Source organism: Aegilops tauschii, chromosome 1 (assembly GCF_002575655.3).
Source record: "Aegilops tauschii subsp. strangulata cultivar AL8/78 chromosome 1, Aet v6.0, whole genome shotgun sequence".
Classification (NCBI taxonomy): Eukaryota; Viridiplantae; Streptophyta; class Magnoliopsida; order Poales; family Poaceae; genus Aegilops; species Aegilops tauschii.
The window spans coordinates 492397602-492411700 of NC_053035.3; the positions used below are offsets into that span (position 1 = coordinate 492397602).

Consider the following 14099-nt stretch of genomic DNA (forward strand, 5'->3'; position numbering starts at 1 on the left):
CGTCTGCGGGGCCGGGCCCCTCGCTCTGCTCCCCGACGACGCGGGCGGGCGCGCGGGCCTCGACCCGCGGGGCTCGTCCAAGTGGCAGGCGACCGGTGGTGGCGGCATCATCGTCGTCGCGAGGGGGCCGGAGGAGGCATCTTCCTAGCCATTGCCTACTTCGACCACTTCTTCCTGGTAATCAAGCACCGCACCGCTGCTGTAAAACAAATTTAGCCTCTCTGCTTCTTAGGAACGGGAGGATGATGTGGTTGTGTGCGTGCAGAGGACGGCCATGCCGTGGGTGGCGCGGCTCCTTTCCGTGGCCTGCGTCTCCGTGGCGGCGAAGATGGAGTACTGCGCGCCGGCACTGCCGGAACTCGACGCCGGCGACAGCTACAAGTTCTGCTCGTGCTGTCAACCCTCGGCTGGCGCATGGCCGCCGTTACGCCCTTCCATTACCTCCCTGCTTCTCTTCCCGGCTTGACCGGCACGACGGCTGTGGCGGCGGCGGGTATGACCCCGCCCGCGTGGCCCTCAAGTCCATCGGCTACATCTTTGCCACAACCGAAGGTTCATCTTCGTCCTGCACACCTTCTTAACTGAATATGGATCTTTCTTGCATTTTGTCTGACTGATATGTGCTGTGTTCATGCAGCTGGCAGTGTGCTGGATTACAGGCCATCTACTATGGCTGCAGCTGCAATCCTGGCTGCATCCTATGGAGCTCTACTGACCAAAGAAGCACTAGAGTCCATGAAACTATGTTTTTTAGACTACTAGGCATGACTGCTTCTTCTTGGCCATGTCCAGTCAAAATCCATGACAACAAGCTAGCTAGCTAGCAACCATGTCCCTGGCCATGTCCATATATATATATATCCTTCTCCATTGTAGATCCATTGTATTTGGATGCTGCTATATTATATCAAGTTGAGTGAAGCGAACATATCCTCGTGTGTGTGTGTGTGTTATCATCTCCTAATGCTCCTACCAGCTTTCTGACTGTGGCAAATGATTTGACTCCTCTCACTTGGCCTAGGAGCAACACCACTGCTGATGAGAGCAGATCCTTTCCCTCAATAGACTAGCATCATTCCATTCTTACTCTGTAGTAGAATTGGTAGTGATATAGTGGGTGAATCTATGTGATGTAGAGATACACTAAGATCATGCAAAAATATATATTAGTTCTGCTAATGCTTACCAGTGAATTCAAGTCTGCTTATTTGAAGGTCCAACACTTGTGCATACTGATTTGTGTCCTTTTGAGTGAATTGTGTTTTCAGACTGCAATTATGTGCTGTTGGTGAAGTGTTTTCTGAGTGAACTAGGAACGTTAGAAGGATATGATGTGGTTGTATCAGTTTCAGCATGATGATTCTCATCAACTTGCACCTGGTCATAGTCCAGTAAATGCATGGCAGTGTTTTGTTCAATTATATTATATAAGAGTGACTCGTGTAGTATAAATTGTCATGGTCAAGTAGCTGCGTACAGCTGCATGCCATTATCTCATAAGAGTGGCTCGTGTAGTATGAATTGACAGTGTGATCTAAGTATCATGTGTCTAATTGTGTATGCTTATATGATTTCTTGCACATTTCCTGTACCTACAATACAAATTTGTGAGCATAACTTCTGTTGTCAATGCAAAAAACTGTTCCTTGTAATGTACATACTCATACTGCATCTTTTGGATTGTTCATTTCTGTTTATCTTGTGCCGATGCTACTTAGTATGTACTCACATCTTCATGTTGGAAGGATAATACTGTAGGTAGACCATTTACTATTTTTTCATTTTTGAATATGGCTAACTCTGCTTCCCCCAATTTGCATATCCTCTGTTCTGAGCATAATTTTTTTGCCATATCCATTTCACACCTGGCATCTGCCATTGTAACTTCATACTGATGTAACATGTGAATCTGTTGGTCCTGCTTATTGTCTTTAAAGAAGTCAATGTACCTACCTATTTTTGTGCTATGTTATTATCTTTGATCAGTATCAGTTGTGTCTCTCTTAAGAGACTCCTACCTTTTCTGACTCGAGTTGTTAACAATTGTTCCATACTTCTGTTAGCTACAACAATTTTTTTTGAATTTGGTACTACATGAGTTTTTACTACTGCTAACACAGAGTATTTGCTACTAGTAAAACAAGGATTTTGTATAGTTTTTACTACTGCTAACACACAGAGTATTTGCTACTAGTAAAACAGGGATTTTGTATGCACTGCTACCTGATGAGTGCTTTCTTTGTACTATTTCACCTTGGCATGCATATGTTTATTTCACCTTAGACGGAAATGAGTGTTATCAAGGAAATGGTTTTAGGTAAACCAGCACCTCTCATGAGTCTTTCTTACTCAATGTTCTCATCTGCTTGGTTTTAGGTGATGGACTCATTTCCGGTGGTGGTTCTGCTTGGATTTTCCTGATGTTGTTTCGCGTTGGGTTCTGATTCGCTTTGCTGCTATTGTTTCTATGGTGATGCAGACTTGTGGTGAAGAAGAGCAAGGCCAAGAAAGACTCCAACAAGCCCAAGCGCCTTCTTAGTCCTCATGTGAGCCCCAGATTTGATTTGTTGTTGTGGTTTGATTCACGTTGTTTCTGTGGCGTGGTGACGCGTCCTGACCGAGGCCCATTTTGGTTCTGTTTTTGCAGGGATAGCTTCAAGAAGGACTCCAACATCAAGCAGGTCTCCATGGTAAGCATCTCGGTTCCCTTTGCTCCCGCCCATATCTCCTTGTACTTATTCGAACTCATGATGTGATAGTTTTTCTTGCAAATCCCGTGTCCTGATTTGTGTTTAAATCGCAGGTTTGCAAGGTCGATGGTGAGAAGTGGAAGTATCTTTTGTGATGTTGTAAGTTACCCGCTCCCCCATCCCCTCTCTGTTACCGCTCTATTCAGTGTTGGTCTCTTCCGCCTGATCTCAGTGTTTGCTCGGTGATGCGATGAAATTTTGGCGGACTTTGTGTTGGTTTCCATGTTTCTGTGTCGCTGCACCGCGTCATTTGGGTATTGTTCGACCCAGTTGGTCAGTGATATTTAGAATTTAGTTGCTATGCAATTGTCGATCTACTGCTATTCTCAATTTGGTTGTTCAAATTTATGGTTTCTTGTTTTCAAATGTGTAGCCTTGTAGCCTTGTTAGAATCTGTATAGTCTGCTCATCGATTCAAACTGCTGCTTGAATGTTACTTTCCAAATCCACCATGCCATTTCGCACGATTTGTTCAACGATTCTTCTTCTGTTAATATTTAATCCTGTAATCTGTCGCCTTGCACCACACTAACATTTGCTCCATGATTCCCTAACTGCTCAACATGTTGATATGTTTTGAACATCTGAATTTTGTGTGTGTAGGGGGACTTGTGATGCAGCACGCCAAGCAACAGCAAGGGGAGGGCGTCTCTGAAATGTCGCCGCTGGTGGTGATGGATGGTTCCTGCTGGTGGTGGTAGTACCTCCTTGTCTTTCAGGCGGCTGTTGCTGCTGCTGGTAGAAATGGTAGCTACTTGGTAGCTACATGGATGCTTGAATGTACATGTTTGCTGTTAGTACGTGTTTTAGCTCCTTGGTAGTACTTCCTGTGCTTGAATGTACCTACTGTTGTACACGTGGCTGTTTAAGGAATCTTTTTGTGTTGAAAGAAATAAAATTGTCACCCGTGGCTGTTTAAGATACATGCTTGTTTGAATTCCCTCTATTTCACTGTCGCTGGAACAATTTTGTTATGGAGGCCCAAAATTGAAATGGACTATACAAAGTTTGAGGCCCAAAAAAGAAATGAACTGTAGAAGGCCGTGTCCTAGAAAATAAGAAGGCCAAATTCTTGGTCTCGGCCCATGTAGTTGACAAAAATTGCTAGAAAAATAATAATTAATGGGCATGGCCCATATAGACGCCGAACTGGACCGGGCTCATTCTAAGTAACGACCTTTTCAATTGGTCGCAATTTTGCCACGTTAGATTGCCACGTCGGATCCGACGTGGCCTGGGTAGACAGCCAGTGACCAAAACAAAAGGTCATGGGTTCAACGACCTTCTGTTTTGGTCGTAAACGTCTACGACCTTCTCACAGAGAAGGTCGCTAATTTCAGTTTACGACTGCTAGCTTTTGATCTTCTGTTTTTTGTCACAAAAAGGTCGTAAATGAAAAACTATGACCTTTCAGCGGCCAATAGCGAGGGTCACAAGTTGACATATTTCTTGTAGTGAATGCTTGTCACTAGGGCCCGAGTGCCATGATTTCAGATCTGAACCTATTATGTTTTCATGAATATATGTGAGTTCTTGATCCTATCTTGCAAGTCTATAGTCACCTACTATGTGTTATGATCCGGCAACCCCGAAGTGACAATAATCGGGACCACTCCCGGTGATGACCATAGTTTGAGGAGTTTATGTATTCACTATGTGTTAATGCTTTGGTCCGGTACTCTATTAAAAGGAGGCCTTAATATCCCTTAGTTTCCGCTAGGACCCCGCTGCCACGGGAGGGTAGGACAAAAGATGTCATGCAAGTTCTTTTTCCATAAGCATGTATGACTATATTCGGAATACATGCCTACATTACATTGATGAATTGGAGCTAGTTCTGTGTCACCCTATGTTATGACTGTTACATGATGAACCGCATCCGACATAATTCTCCATCACCGATCCAATGCCTACGAGCTTTTCACATATTGTTCTTCGCTTATTTACTTTTCCGTTGCTACTGTTACAATCACTACAAAACCCAAAAATATTACTTTTGCTACCGTTACCGTTACTTCCATATTACTTTGCTACTAAATACTTCGCTGCAGATACTAAGTTATCCAGGTGTGGTTGAATTGACAACTCAACTGCTAATACTTGAGAATATTCTTTGGCTCCCCTTGTGTCGAATCAATAAATTTGGGTTGAATACTCTACCCTCGAAAATTGTTGCGATTCCCTATACTTGTGGGTTATCTGGTCACGCAAAGATTCTTCGTCACGTGCATCACGTTGATTGCGGAGCGGACCTCTAGGTCTTTCCAATAGGGCAGGTCCCAAAATATAGATTTCTTCTTCCACATGGGTGCGCGTCTGTCAGCGTCATTCGGAACAGGTTGTCCGCCAGGACCCTTTCCAAAGACTACCTTCAAATCCTTGACCATATCATGTACATCAGCACTAGTATAGTGGCGAGGCTTCGTCCGGTGATCCGCCTCACCTTTGAAATGCTTGCCTTTCTTTCTTATGGGATGCCTGTTCGGAATAAATCGACGATGTCCCAGGTACACATTCTTCCTACAACTGTCCAAATATATACTGTCGGTATCATCCAAACAGTGCGTGCATGCGCGGTATCCCTTGTTTGTCTGTCCTGAAAGGTTACTGAGAGCAGGCCAATCATTGATGGTCACGAACAGCAACGCCTTTAGGTCAAATTCTTCCCCCATGTGCTCATCCCACGCACGTACACCTGTTCCATTCCACAGCTGTAAGAGTTCTTCAACTAATGGCCTTAGGTACACATCAATGTCGTTGCCGAATTGCTTAGGGCCTTGGATGAGCACTGGCATCATAATGAACTTCCGCTTCATGCACAACCAAGGAGGAAGGTTATACAAACAAAGAGTCACAGGCCAGGTGCTATGGTTGCCGCTCTGCTCCCCAAAAGGATTAATGCCATCTGCGCTTAGACCAAACCATACGTTCCTTGCGTCATCTGCGAACTCCTTCCCATACTTTCTCTCGATTTTCTCCACTGCGACCCGTCAGCGGGTACTCTCAACTTTCCGTCTTTCTTACGGTCTTCTCTGTGCCATCGCATCGCCTTGGCATGCTCTTTGTTTTGGAACAAACGTTTCAACCGTGGTATTATAGGAGCATACCACATCACCTTGGCAGGAATCTTCTTCCTGGGGCGCTCGCCCTCGACATCACCAGGGTCATCGCGGCTGATCTTATAGTGCAATGCACCGCATACCGGGCAAGTGTTCAAATCCTCATACTCACCGCGGTAGAGGATGCAGTCATTAGGGCATGCATGTATCTTCTGCACCTCTAACCCTAGAGGGCAGACAACCTTCTTTGCTTCGTACGTACTCTCGGGCAATTCGTTGTCCTTTGGAAGCATATTCTTTATCATTACCAGCAACTTTCCAAATCCCTTATCAGATACACCATTCTCTGCCTTCCATTGCAGCAATTCCAGTGTGGTGCCCAACTTTTTCTTGTCAGCTTCGCAATTCAGGTACAACAATTTCTTGTGATCCTCTAACATGTGCTGCAACTTCTTCTTCTCCAAATCACTTGCGCAGTTTCTCTTTGCATCGGCAATGGCCCGACCTAGATCATCAGCGGTCTCATCTGATGCCTCTTCTTCAGCTTCTTCCCGCATTGCCGGCTGAGCTTCTTCCCCCATTGTTGTATCATTGTATTCAGGGAACCCATGGCCAGGATAGCTGTCGTCGCCCTCTTCTTCTTCATTGTCTTCCATCATAACCCCTCTTTCTTCGTGCTTGGTCCAAACATTATAGTGGGGCATGAAACCGGACTTAAACAGGTGGACGTGAATGGTTCTTGACCTAGAGTAATTGTGATCATTCTTACAGACAACACATGGACAAGGCATAAAACCATCTACCCGCTTGTTTGCCTCAGCCGCAAGCAGAAAATTTTGCCCTCCATTAATGAACTCGGGAGAGCATCGGTCATCGTACATCCATTGTCGGCTCATCTTCATTACACAACACCAAAAAGACCAAATGAATACAAGTTCATACATAAAGTTCATACAACACTTAAATGCAACAAACAAATAACTCTCTAACTAAAGCATTTAAATGCAACAACAAATGCGATCAAGATCGCAACTAAGGTAACAATTGATCCAACAGCATAATGATACCAAGCCTCACTATCAATGGCATATTTTCGTATCTTTCTAATCTTCAAGCGCATTTTCTCCATCTTGATCTTGTGATCATCGACGGCATCGGCAACATGCTGAAGGAAATATGCCCTAGAGGAAATAATAAAGTTATTATTTATTTCCTTATATCATGATAAATGTTTATTATTCATGCTAGAATTGTATTAACCGGAAACATAATACTTGTGTGAATACATAGACAAACAGAGTGTCACTAGTATGCCTCTACTTGACTAGCTCATTGATCAAAGATGGTTATGTTTCCTAGCCATTGACATGAGTTGTCATTTGATTAACGGGATCACATCATTAGGAGAATGATGTGATTGACTTGACCCATTCCGTTAGCTTAGCACACGATCGTTTAGTATTCTGCTATTGCTTTGTTCATGACTTATACATGTTCCTATGATTATGAGATTATGCAACTCCCGTTTACCGGAGGAACACTTTGTGTGCTACCAAACGTCACAACGTAACTGGGTGATTATAAAGGTGCTCTACAGGTGCCTCCGAAGGTACTTGTTGGGTTGGCGTATTTCGAGATTAGGATTTGTCACTCCGATTGTCGGAGAGGTATCTCTGGGCCCACTCGATAATGCACATCACTTAAGCCTTGCAAGCATTGCAACTAATGAGTTAGTTGTGAGATGATGTATTACGGAATGAGTAAAGAGACTTGCCAGTAACGAGATTGAAGTAGGTATTGAGATACCGACGATCGAATCTCGGGCAAGTAACATACCGATGACAAAGGGAACAACGTATGTTGTTATGCGGTCTGACCGATAAAGATCTTCGTAGAATATGTGGGAGCCAATATGAGCATCCAGGTTCCGCTATTGGTTATTGACCGGAGACGTGTCTCGGTCATGTCTACATAGTTCTCGAACCCGTAGGGTCCGCACGCTTAAAGTTTCGATGACAGTTATATTATGAGTTAAATGTTTTGATGTACCGAAGGTAGTTCGGAGTCTCGAATGTGATCACGGACATGACGAGGAGTCTCGAAATGGTCGAGACATGAAGATTGATATATTGGACGACTATATTCGGACACCGGAATGGTTCCGGGGGTTATCGGATATATACCGGAGTACCGGGGGTTACCGGAACCCCCCCCGGGGGTTTAATGGGCCTACATGGGCCTTAGTGGAGAAGAGGAGGGGCGGCCAGGGCAGGCCGCGCGCCCCTCCCCCTCTAGCCCGAATTGGACAAGGAGGGGGGCGATGCCCCCCTTTCCTTCTTCTCCTCCTCCTCCTTCCCCCCTTCTCCTAATCCAACAAGGAAGGGAGGGAGTCCTACTCCCGGTGGGAGTAGGACTCCTCTTGGCGCGCCTCCTCCTGGCCGGCCGCCTCTCCCCCTTGCTCCTTTATATACGGGGGCATGGGGCACCCCATAGACACAACAATTGATCATTGATCTTTTAGCCGTGTGCGGTGCCCCCCTCCACCATAGTCCACCTCGATAATATCGTAGCGGTGCTTAGGCGAAGCCCTGCGTCGGTAGAACATCATAATCGTCACCACGCCGTCGTGCTAACGAAACTCTCCGTCAACACTCGGCTGGATCGGAGTTCGAGGGACGTGATCGGGCTGAACGTGTGCTGAACTCGGAGGTGCCGTGCGTTCGGTACTTGATCGGTCAGATCGTGAAGACGTACGACTACATCAACCGCGTTGTGCTAACGCTTCCGCTTTCGGTCTACGAGGGTACGTGGACACACTCTCCCCTCTCGTTGCTATGCATCACCATGATCTTGCATGTGCGTAGGATTTTTTTGAAATTACTACGTTCCCCAACACATGCAACTCCAATTCCATCTTCTCCCCCTCAATTCTTTTCAATTTTTCTTTCAAATACTCGTTTTCTCTTTCAACTAAATTTAACCTCTCGACAATAGGGTCGGTTGGAATTTCCAGTTCACAAACCTCCTAGATAAAAATATCGATGTCAACTTGATGGGCATAATTTGTCATAAACACGAAATGCAACAACTAGTTTTAAAAGAGAATATACCACATCCGAATCATAACAAGGACGAGGGCCGACGGGGACGGATATCAAAACCATGGCACTATGTATAACAAACAACGTACGGGTAAGATAATTATACGAGTAACTATATATCCAAATCACACAAACATCAATTTGGTAATGTAAAACATTCATGAACAAGAGGCTCACCATAAGGTGGTGCCGGTGACGGGATGGTGCGGGCTATCGGCGATGGTTACGACGGAGATTTAGAAGGCACTAAGTAAACCACACGTAAATATGCAAACTAAGTGTTATTTTTGACCTCAGATTGCATATAAATCAAATACTAGCACATATATTTCCTCCCAAATTACTAAACTCATAAATTAATCACTATACAAAGCATTGCAAGAGCTAATCTAGCAATGAGAGATGAAAGGACAAATTTGCTAACCTTTGTGATCATTTGAATGGATGGGGGCCTTCAAATCTTGACAAATTTTGGGCAAAATGTGTGATGAGCTCGAGAGGAAGAGGGGAAGAACAGAGAGGAGAGGGGAAAGGGGAAGAACAGAGCGAGCTCGGGTGGACGATGGGTTTATGTAGGATGATCTTTAGCACCGGTTCGTGCCACGAACCGGTACTAAAGGTGCTGGAGGGGCCCCGGACTGACAACATCCTGCCACCACTCACTTTAGTACCGGTCCGTGGCACGAACCGGTGCTAAAGGTTCACCACGAACCGGTACCAATGAGAGCGGCCGGCTAGCCGTTGGAACCGGCACTAATGCACACATTAGTGCCGGCTCAAAATCAAACCGGCACTAATGTGCTTGACATTTGACCCTTTTTCTACTAGTGCATTAATAAATGAGATCAGATGATTTTCTCCTGATAAGTTAATTCTGAGCCATTGATGTAGTAGGTTCTGTCTATCATCTTCCGCACATTCTTTGAAGAACGAAAATAAGCTATCAATGGAAATAAGCTGTCAACTATTTTGAAATAAATTATAAAGTACTTAATAACTATGTTTGAGAAACTCACATAGCGGTAGAATTGGAAGTGTATCAACAAGGACCCAAGTGTCCATATTGTCTTCGGCGATGTTAGGATCACCAAGATCCATGGTGACAAGCATACCCTCATGAAAAGCATACGTCTTGCAAAGTGCTTCCCAATTCGGGCAACCAAAATGGGTTACGCTCTCAGAATTGTATAGATTTACATCAAAATCCATACCATGATGGGTCCTTAGGTGAATTATCTTTGTTTCCATACTTTCATGATTTTCAAAATCCATCCTCTCCAAGACATAGCGTCTTGCATGGCATGGGATAAGCTAGTCGAATTGTAAAAGATGAAAATTACACGTTGAAGAAGAAAAAGTCGTGCTTAATTACGAAAAAACACTTGTCGTCATTGCGTATCGTTTCAACATCGAAGGTCTCCTGGAGCTTAATGCTGAAGCGTCGACCTTCTACCAGGTGAGGTCTGTCGCACAGACCCCGGTCGTCGCCGCACCAGTCGCACTCCGCTGGGAGACTTTCGTCGTCCAACAATGACATTTCCTAGGTTCATAATTCAAAGATTAAATTTGTACAATTAAATATATGTACTACAAAAACTAAATTAGATCATTATTATTCATCACGGGTTGACTATCGGTCTGTCGAGTCTTTTCTTGAAAACTCTCAGCTCACGTGATGTCGCTCCTCCTTTCGTTCCCAAGTGCATTATACCAAAATGTCTAGCACACGGAAATGTCGTTTAATTATCTTTCTAGAAAATCTAGGCCACTCGATATTTCCTACATATTCTAGCACAAGTCGTGCCAAAATTCTTGGAAAAATTTGGCATTGCCTTTGCTAAAAAAGGACATATCGAGCGCCTTTGCCGGAATAGAAATTAATCAACACTCCGGCAAAACATAGGCCACTCGGAGGTGTTACCTGCAAACATGGTCGGCCACTTGGGCAAGCACATATCCTATTTGAGCAACACAAGATATACATGTTTATATTTATAACATATCGAGCATTTCAATGGTTGAAAATATGAACAAAAACATTTCCAAATATCTTATAGGACTCATATTGACAAGGAGATTTGGCTGGTCTCACCTCGAGGTTGGAGGGGGTCGGTGAAGGGGATGACGGCGGGGATGATGGAGGGCTCCTTGATTTCTGCAAAAACAAAATATAAACAAAAAAATTATTATCCTCATCTTAGGACTTAGTGAAACCCTATAAGCTATCAACTAATCAAATGCATACGCCTTGCATAGTGCTCTCCAATTTGAGCATTCAAAATAGGAGTAGTTCTCCAATTTGAGCATTCAATAAGCAAAACTAAATCATAAAATAATTTAGTATTCAAATAAGGATGCATTCAATAAGCAAAAGTAAATCATCTCTTACGTCCGTACATCGTCGAATATTATCACTAATACATCGTCGAATATTATCACTAATACATTGTCGAATATTATCACTAATACATCTCGAATAGTATCATACATATAACATCACTAATACAGCTAAAACCCTAGCGAACGACGGGTATCGGCGCGGGCAGTGGACATCCAAAGAGAAGGAACCATCACAGGATCATAGCTCCAGTGAGATCCCTGAAAAACCTGCTAGGTATTGTCGAACCTACCCTTGCTACCTCTTGAGCACAACGTTGGTTTTTCCCTTTAAGAGGAAAGGGTGATGCAGCAAAGTAGCGTAAGTATTTCCCTCAATTTTTGAGAACCAAGGTATCAATCTAGTAGGAGGCCATGCTCAAGTCCCTCGTACCTATACAAACAAATAAGAACCTTGCAACCAACGCGATAAAGGGGTTGTCAAGCCCTTCACGGCCACTTGCAAAAGTGAGATCTGATAGAGATGATAAGATAATATTTTTGGTATTTTTATGATAAAGACTAAAAGTAAAGAAAGCAAAATAAACGGTAATAGAAATAGCTAGTTGACAGGAGATTAATATGATGGAAAATAGACCCGGGGGCAATAGGTTTCACTAGTGGCTTCTCTCAAGATAGCATAAGTATTACGGTGGGTAAACAAATTACTATCGAGCAATTGATAGAATTGAGCATAGTTATGAGAATATCTAGGTATGGTCATGTATATAAGCATCACGTCCGTGACAAGTAGACCGACTCCTGCCTGCATCTACTACTATTACTCCACACATCGATCGCTATCCAGCATGCATCTAGAGTATTAAGTTCATAAGAACAGAGTAACGCATTAGGTAAGATGACATGATGTAGAGGGATAAACTCAAGCAATATGATATAAACCCCATCTTTTTATCCTCGATGGCAACAATACAATAGATGTCATTTCCCTTTCTGTCACTGGGATCGATCACCGCAAGATTGAACCCAAGCTAAGCACTTCTCCCATTGCAAGAAAGATCAATCTTGTAGGCCAAACCAAACTGATAATTCGAAGAGACTTGCAAAGATAACCAATCATACGTAAAAGAATTCAGAGGAGAATCAAATATTGTTCCAAGATAATCTTGATCATAAACCCACACTTCATCGGATCTCGACAAACACACCGCAAAAGAAGATTACATCGAATAGATCTCTAAGAGAATCGAGGAGAACTTTGTATTGAGATCCAAAGAGAGAGAAGAAGCCATCTAGCTAATAACTATGGACCCGAAGGTCTGAGGTAAACTACTCACACATCATCGGAGAGGCTATGGTGTTGATGTAGAAGCCCTCCGTGATCAATGCCCCCTCCGGTGGAGCGCCGGAAAAGGCCCTAAGATGGGATCTCACGGGTACAGAAGGTTGCGGCAGTGGAAATAGGGTTTCGTGGTGCTGCTGGATGTTTTCGGGGTCCATAGGTATATATAGGAGGAAGAAGTAGGTCGGTGGAGCCACGAGGGGCCCACGAAGGTGGACGACGCGCCCAGGGGGGTAGGCGCACCCCCTGCCTCGTGGCCTCCTCGTTGATGCCTTGACGTCCACTGCAAGTCCTCTGGATCACGTTTGTTCCGAAAATCACGTTCCCGAAGGTTTCAATCCGTTTGGACTCCGTTTGATATTCTTTTTCTACGAAACACTGAAGTAGGCAAAAAAACAGCAATTTGGGCTGGGCCTCTGGTTAATAGGTTAGTCCCAAAAATAATATAAAAATGTATGATATAGCCCATTAAACATCCAAAACAGATAATATAATAGCATGGAACAATCAAAAATTATAGATATGTTGGAGACGTATCAAGCATCCCCAAGCTTAATTCCTGCTCGTCCTCGAGTAGGTAAATGATAAAAACAGAATTTTTGATGTGGAATGCTACCTAGCATATTTCTCAATGTAACTTTCTATATTGTGGCATGAATGTTCAGATCTGAAAGATTCAAGATAGAAGTTTAATATTGACATAAAAATAATAATACTTCAAGCATACTAACTAAGCAATCATGGTGCTACTTTGAAGCACAAGTGTGGTAAAAGGATAGTAGCATTGCCCCTTCTCTCTTTTTCTCTCATTTTTTTCTTTTTCTTTTTCTTTTTTTTCTTGGGCCTTTTTCTTTTTTTTCTTTGGCCTCTTTTTTTTTATTTAGTCCGGAATCTCATCCCGACTTGTGGGGGAATCATAGTCTCCATCATCCTTTCCTCACTTGTAACAATGCTCTAATAATGATGATCATCACACTTTTATTACTTACAACTCAAGAATTACAACTCAATACTTAGAACAAAATATGACTCTATGTGAATGCCTCCGGCGGTGTACCGGGATATGCAATGAATCAAGAGTGACATGTATGAATTATGAGTGGTGGCTTTGCCACTAATACGATGTCAACTACATGATCACGCAAAGCAATATGACAATGATGGAGTGTGTCATAATAAACGAAACGGTGGAAAGTTGCATGGCAATATATCTCTGAGTGGCTATGGAAATGCCGTAATAGGTAGGTATGGTGGCTGTTTTGAGGAAGGTATATGGTGGGTGTATGATACCGGCGAAAGGTGCGCGCCATTAGAGAGGCTAGCAATGCTGGAAGGGTGAGAGTGCGTATAATCCATGGACTCAACATTAGTCATAATGAACTCACATACTTATTGCAAAAATCTACAAGTCATCAAAACAAAGTACTACACGCATGCTCCTAGGGGAAGGGTTGGTAGGAGTTAACCATCGCGCGATCCCGACCTCCACACATAAGGAAGACAATAAATA

At 43.6% G+C, this 14099-nt stretch overlaps 1 pseudogene; it reads left to right on the top strand.

Moving 5' to 3' along the window:
* The first annotated feature begins 274 nt into the window (after nucleotides 1–274).
* On the top strand, nucleotides 275–1406 carry LOC141022145 (cyclin-D5-2-like; annotated as a pseudogene).
* The last annotated feature ends 12693 nt before the right edge of the window (nucleotides 1407–14099 follow it).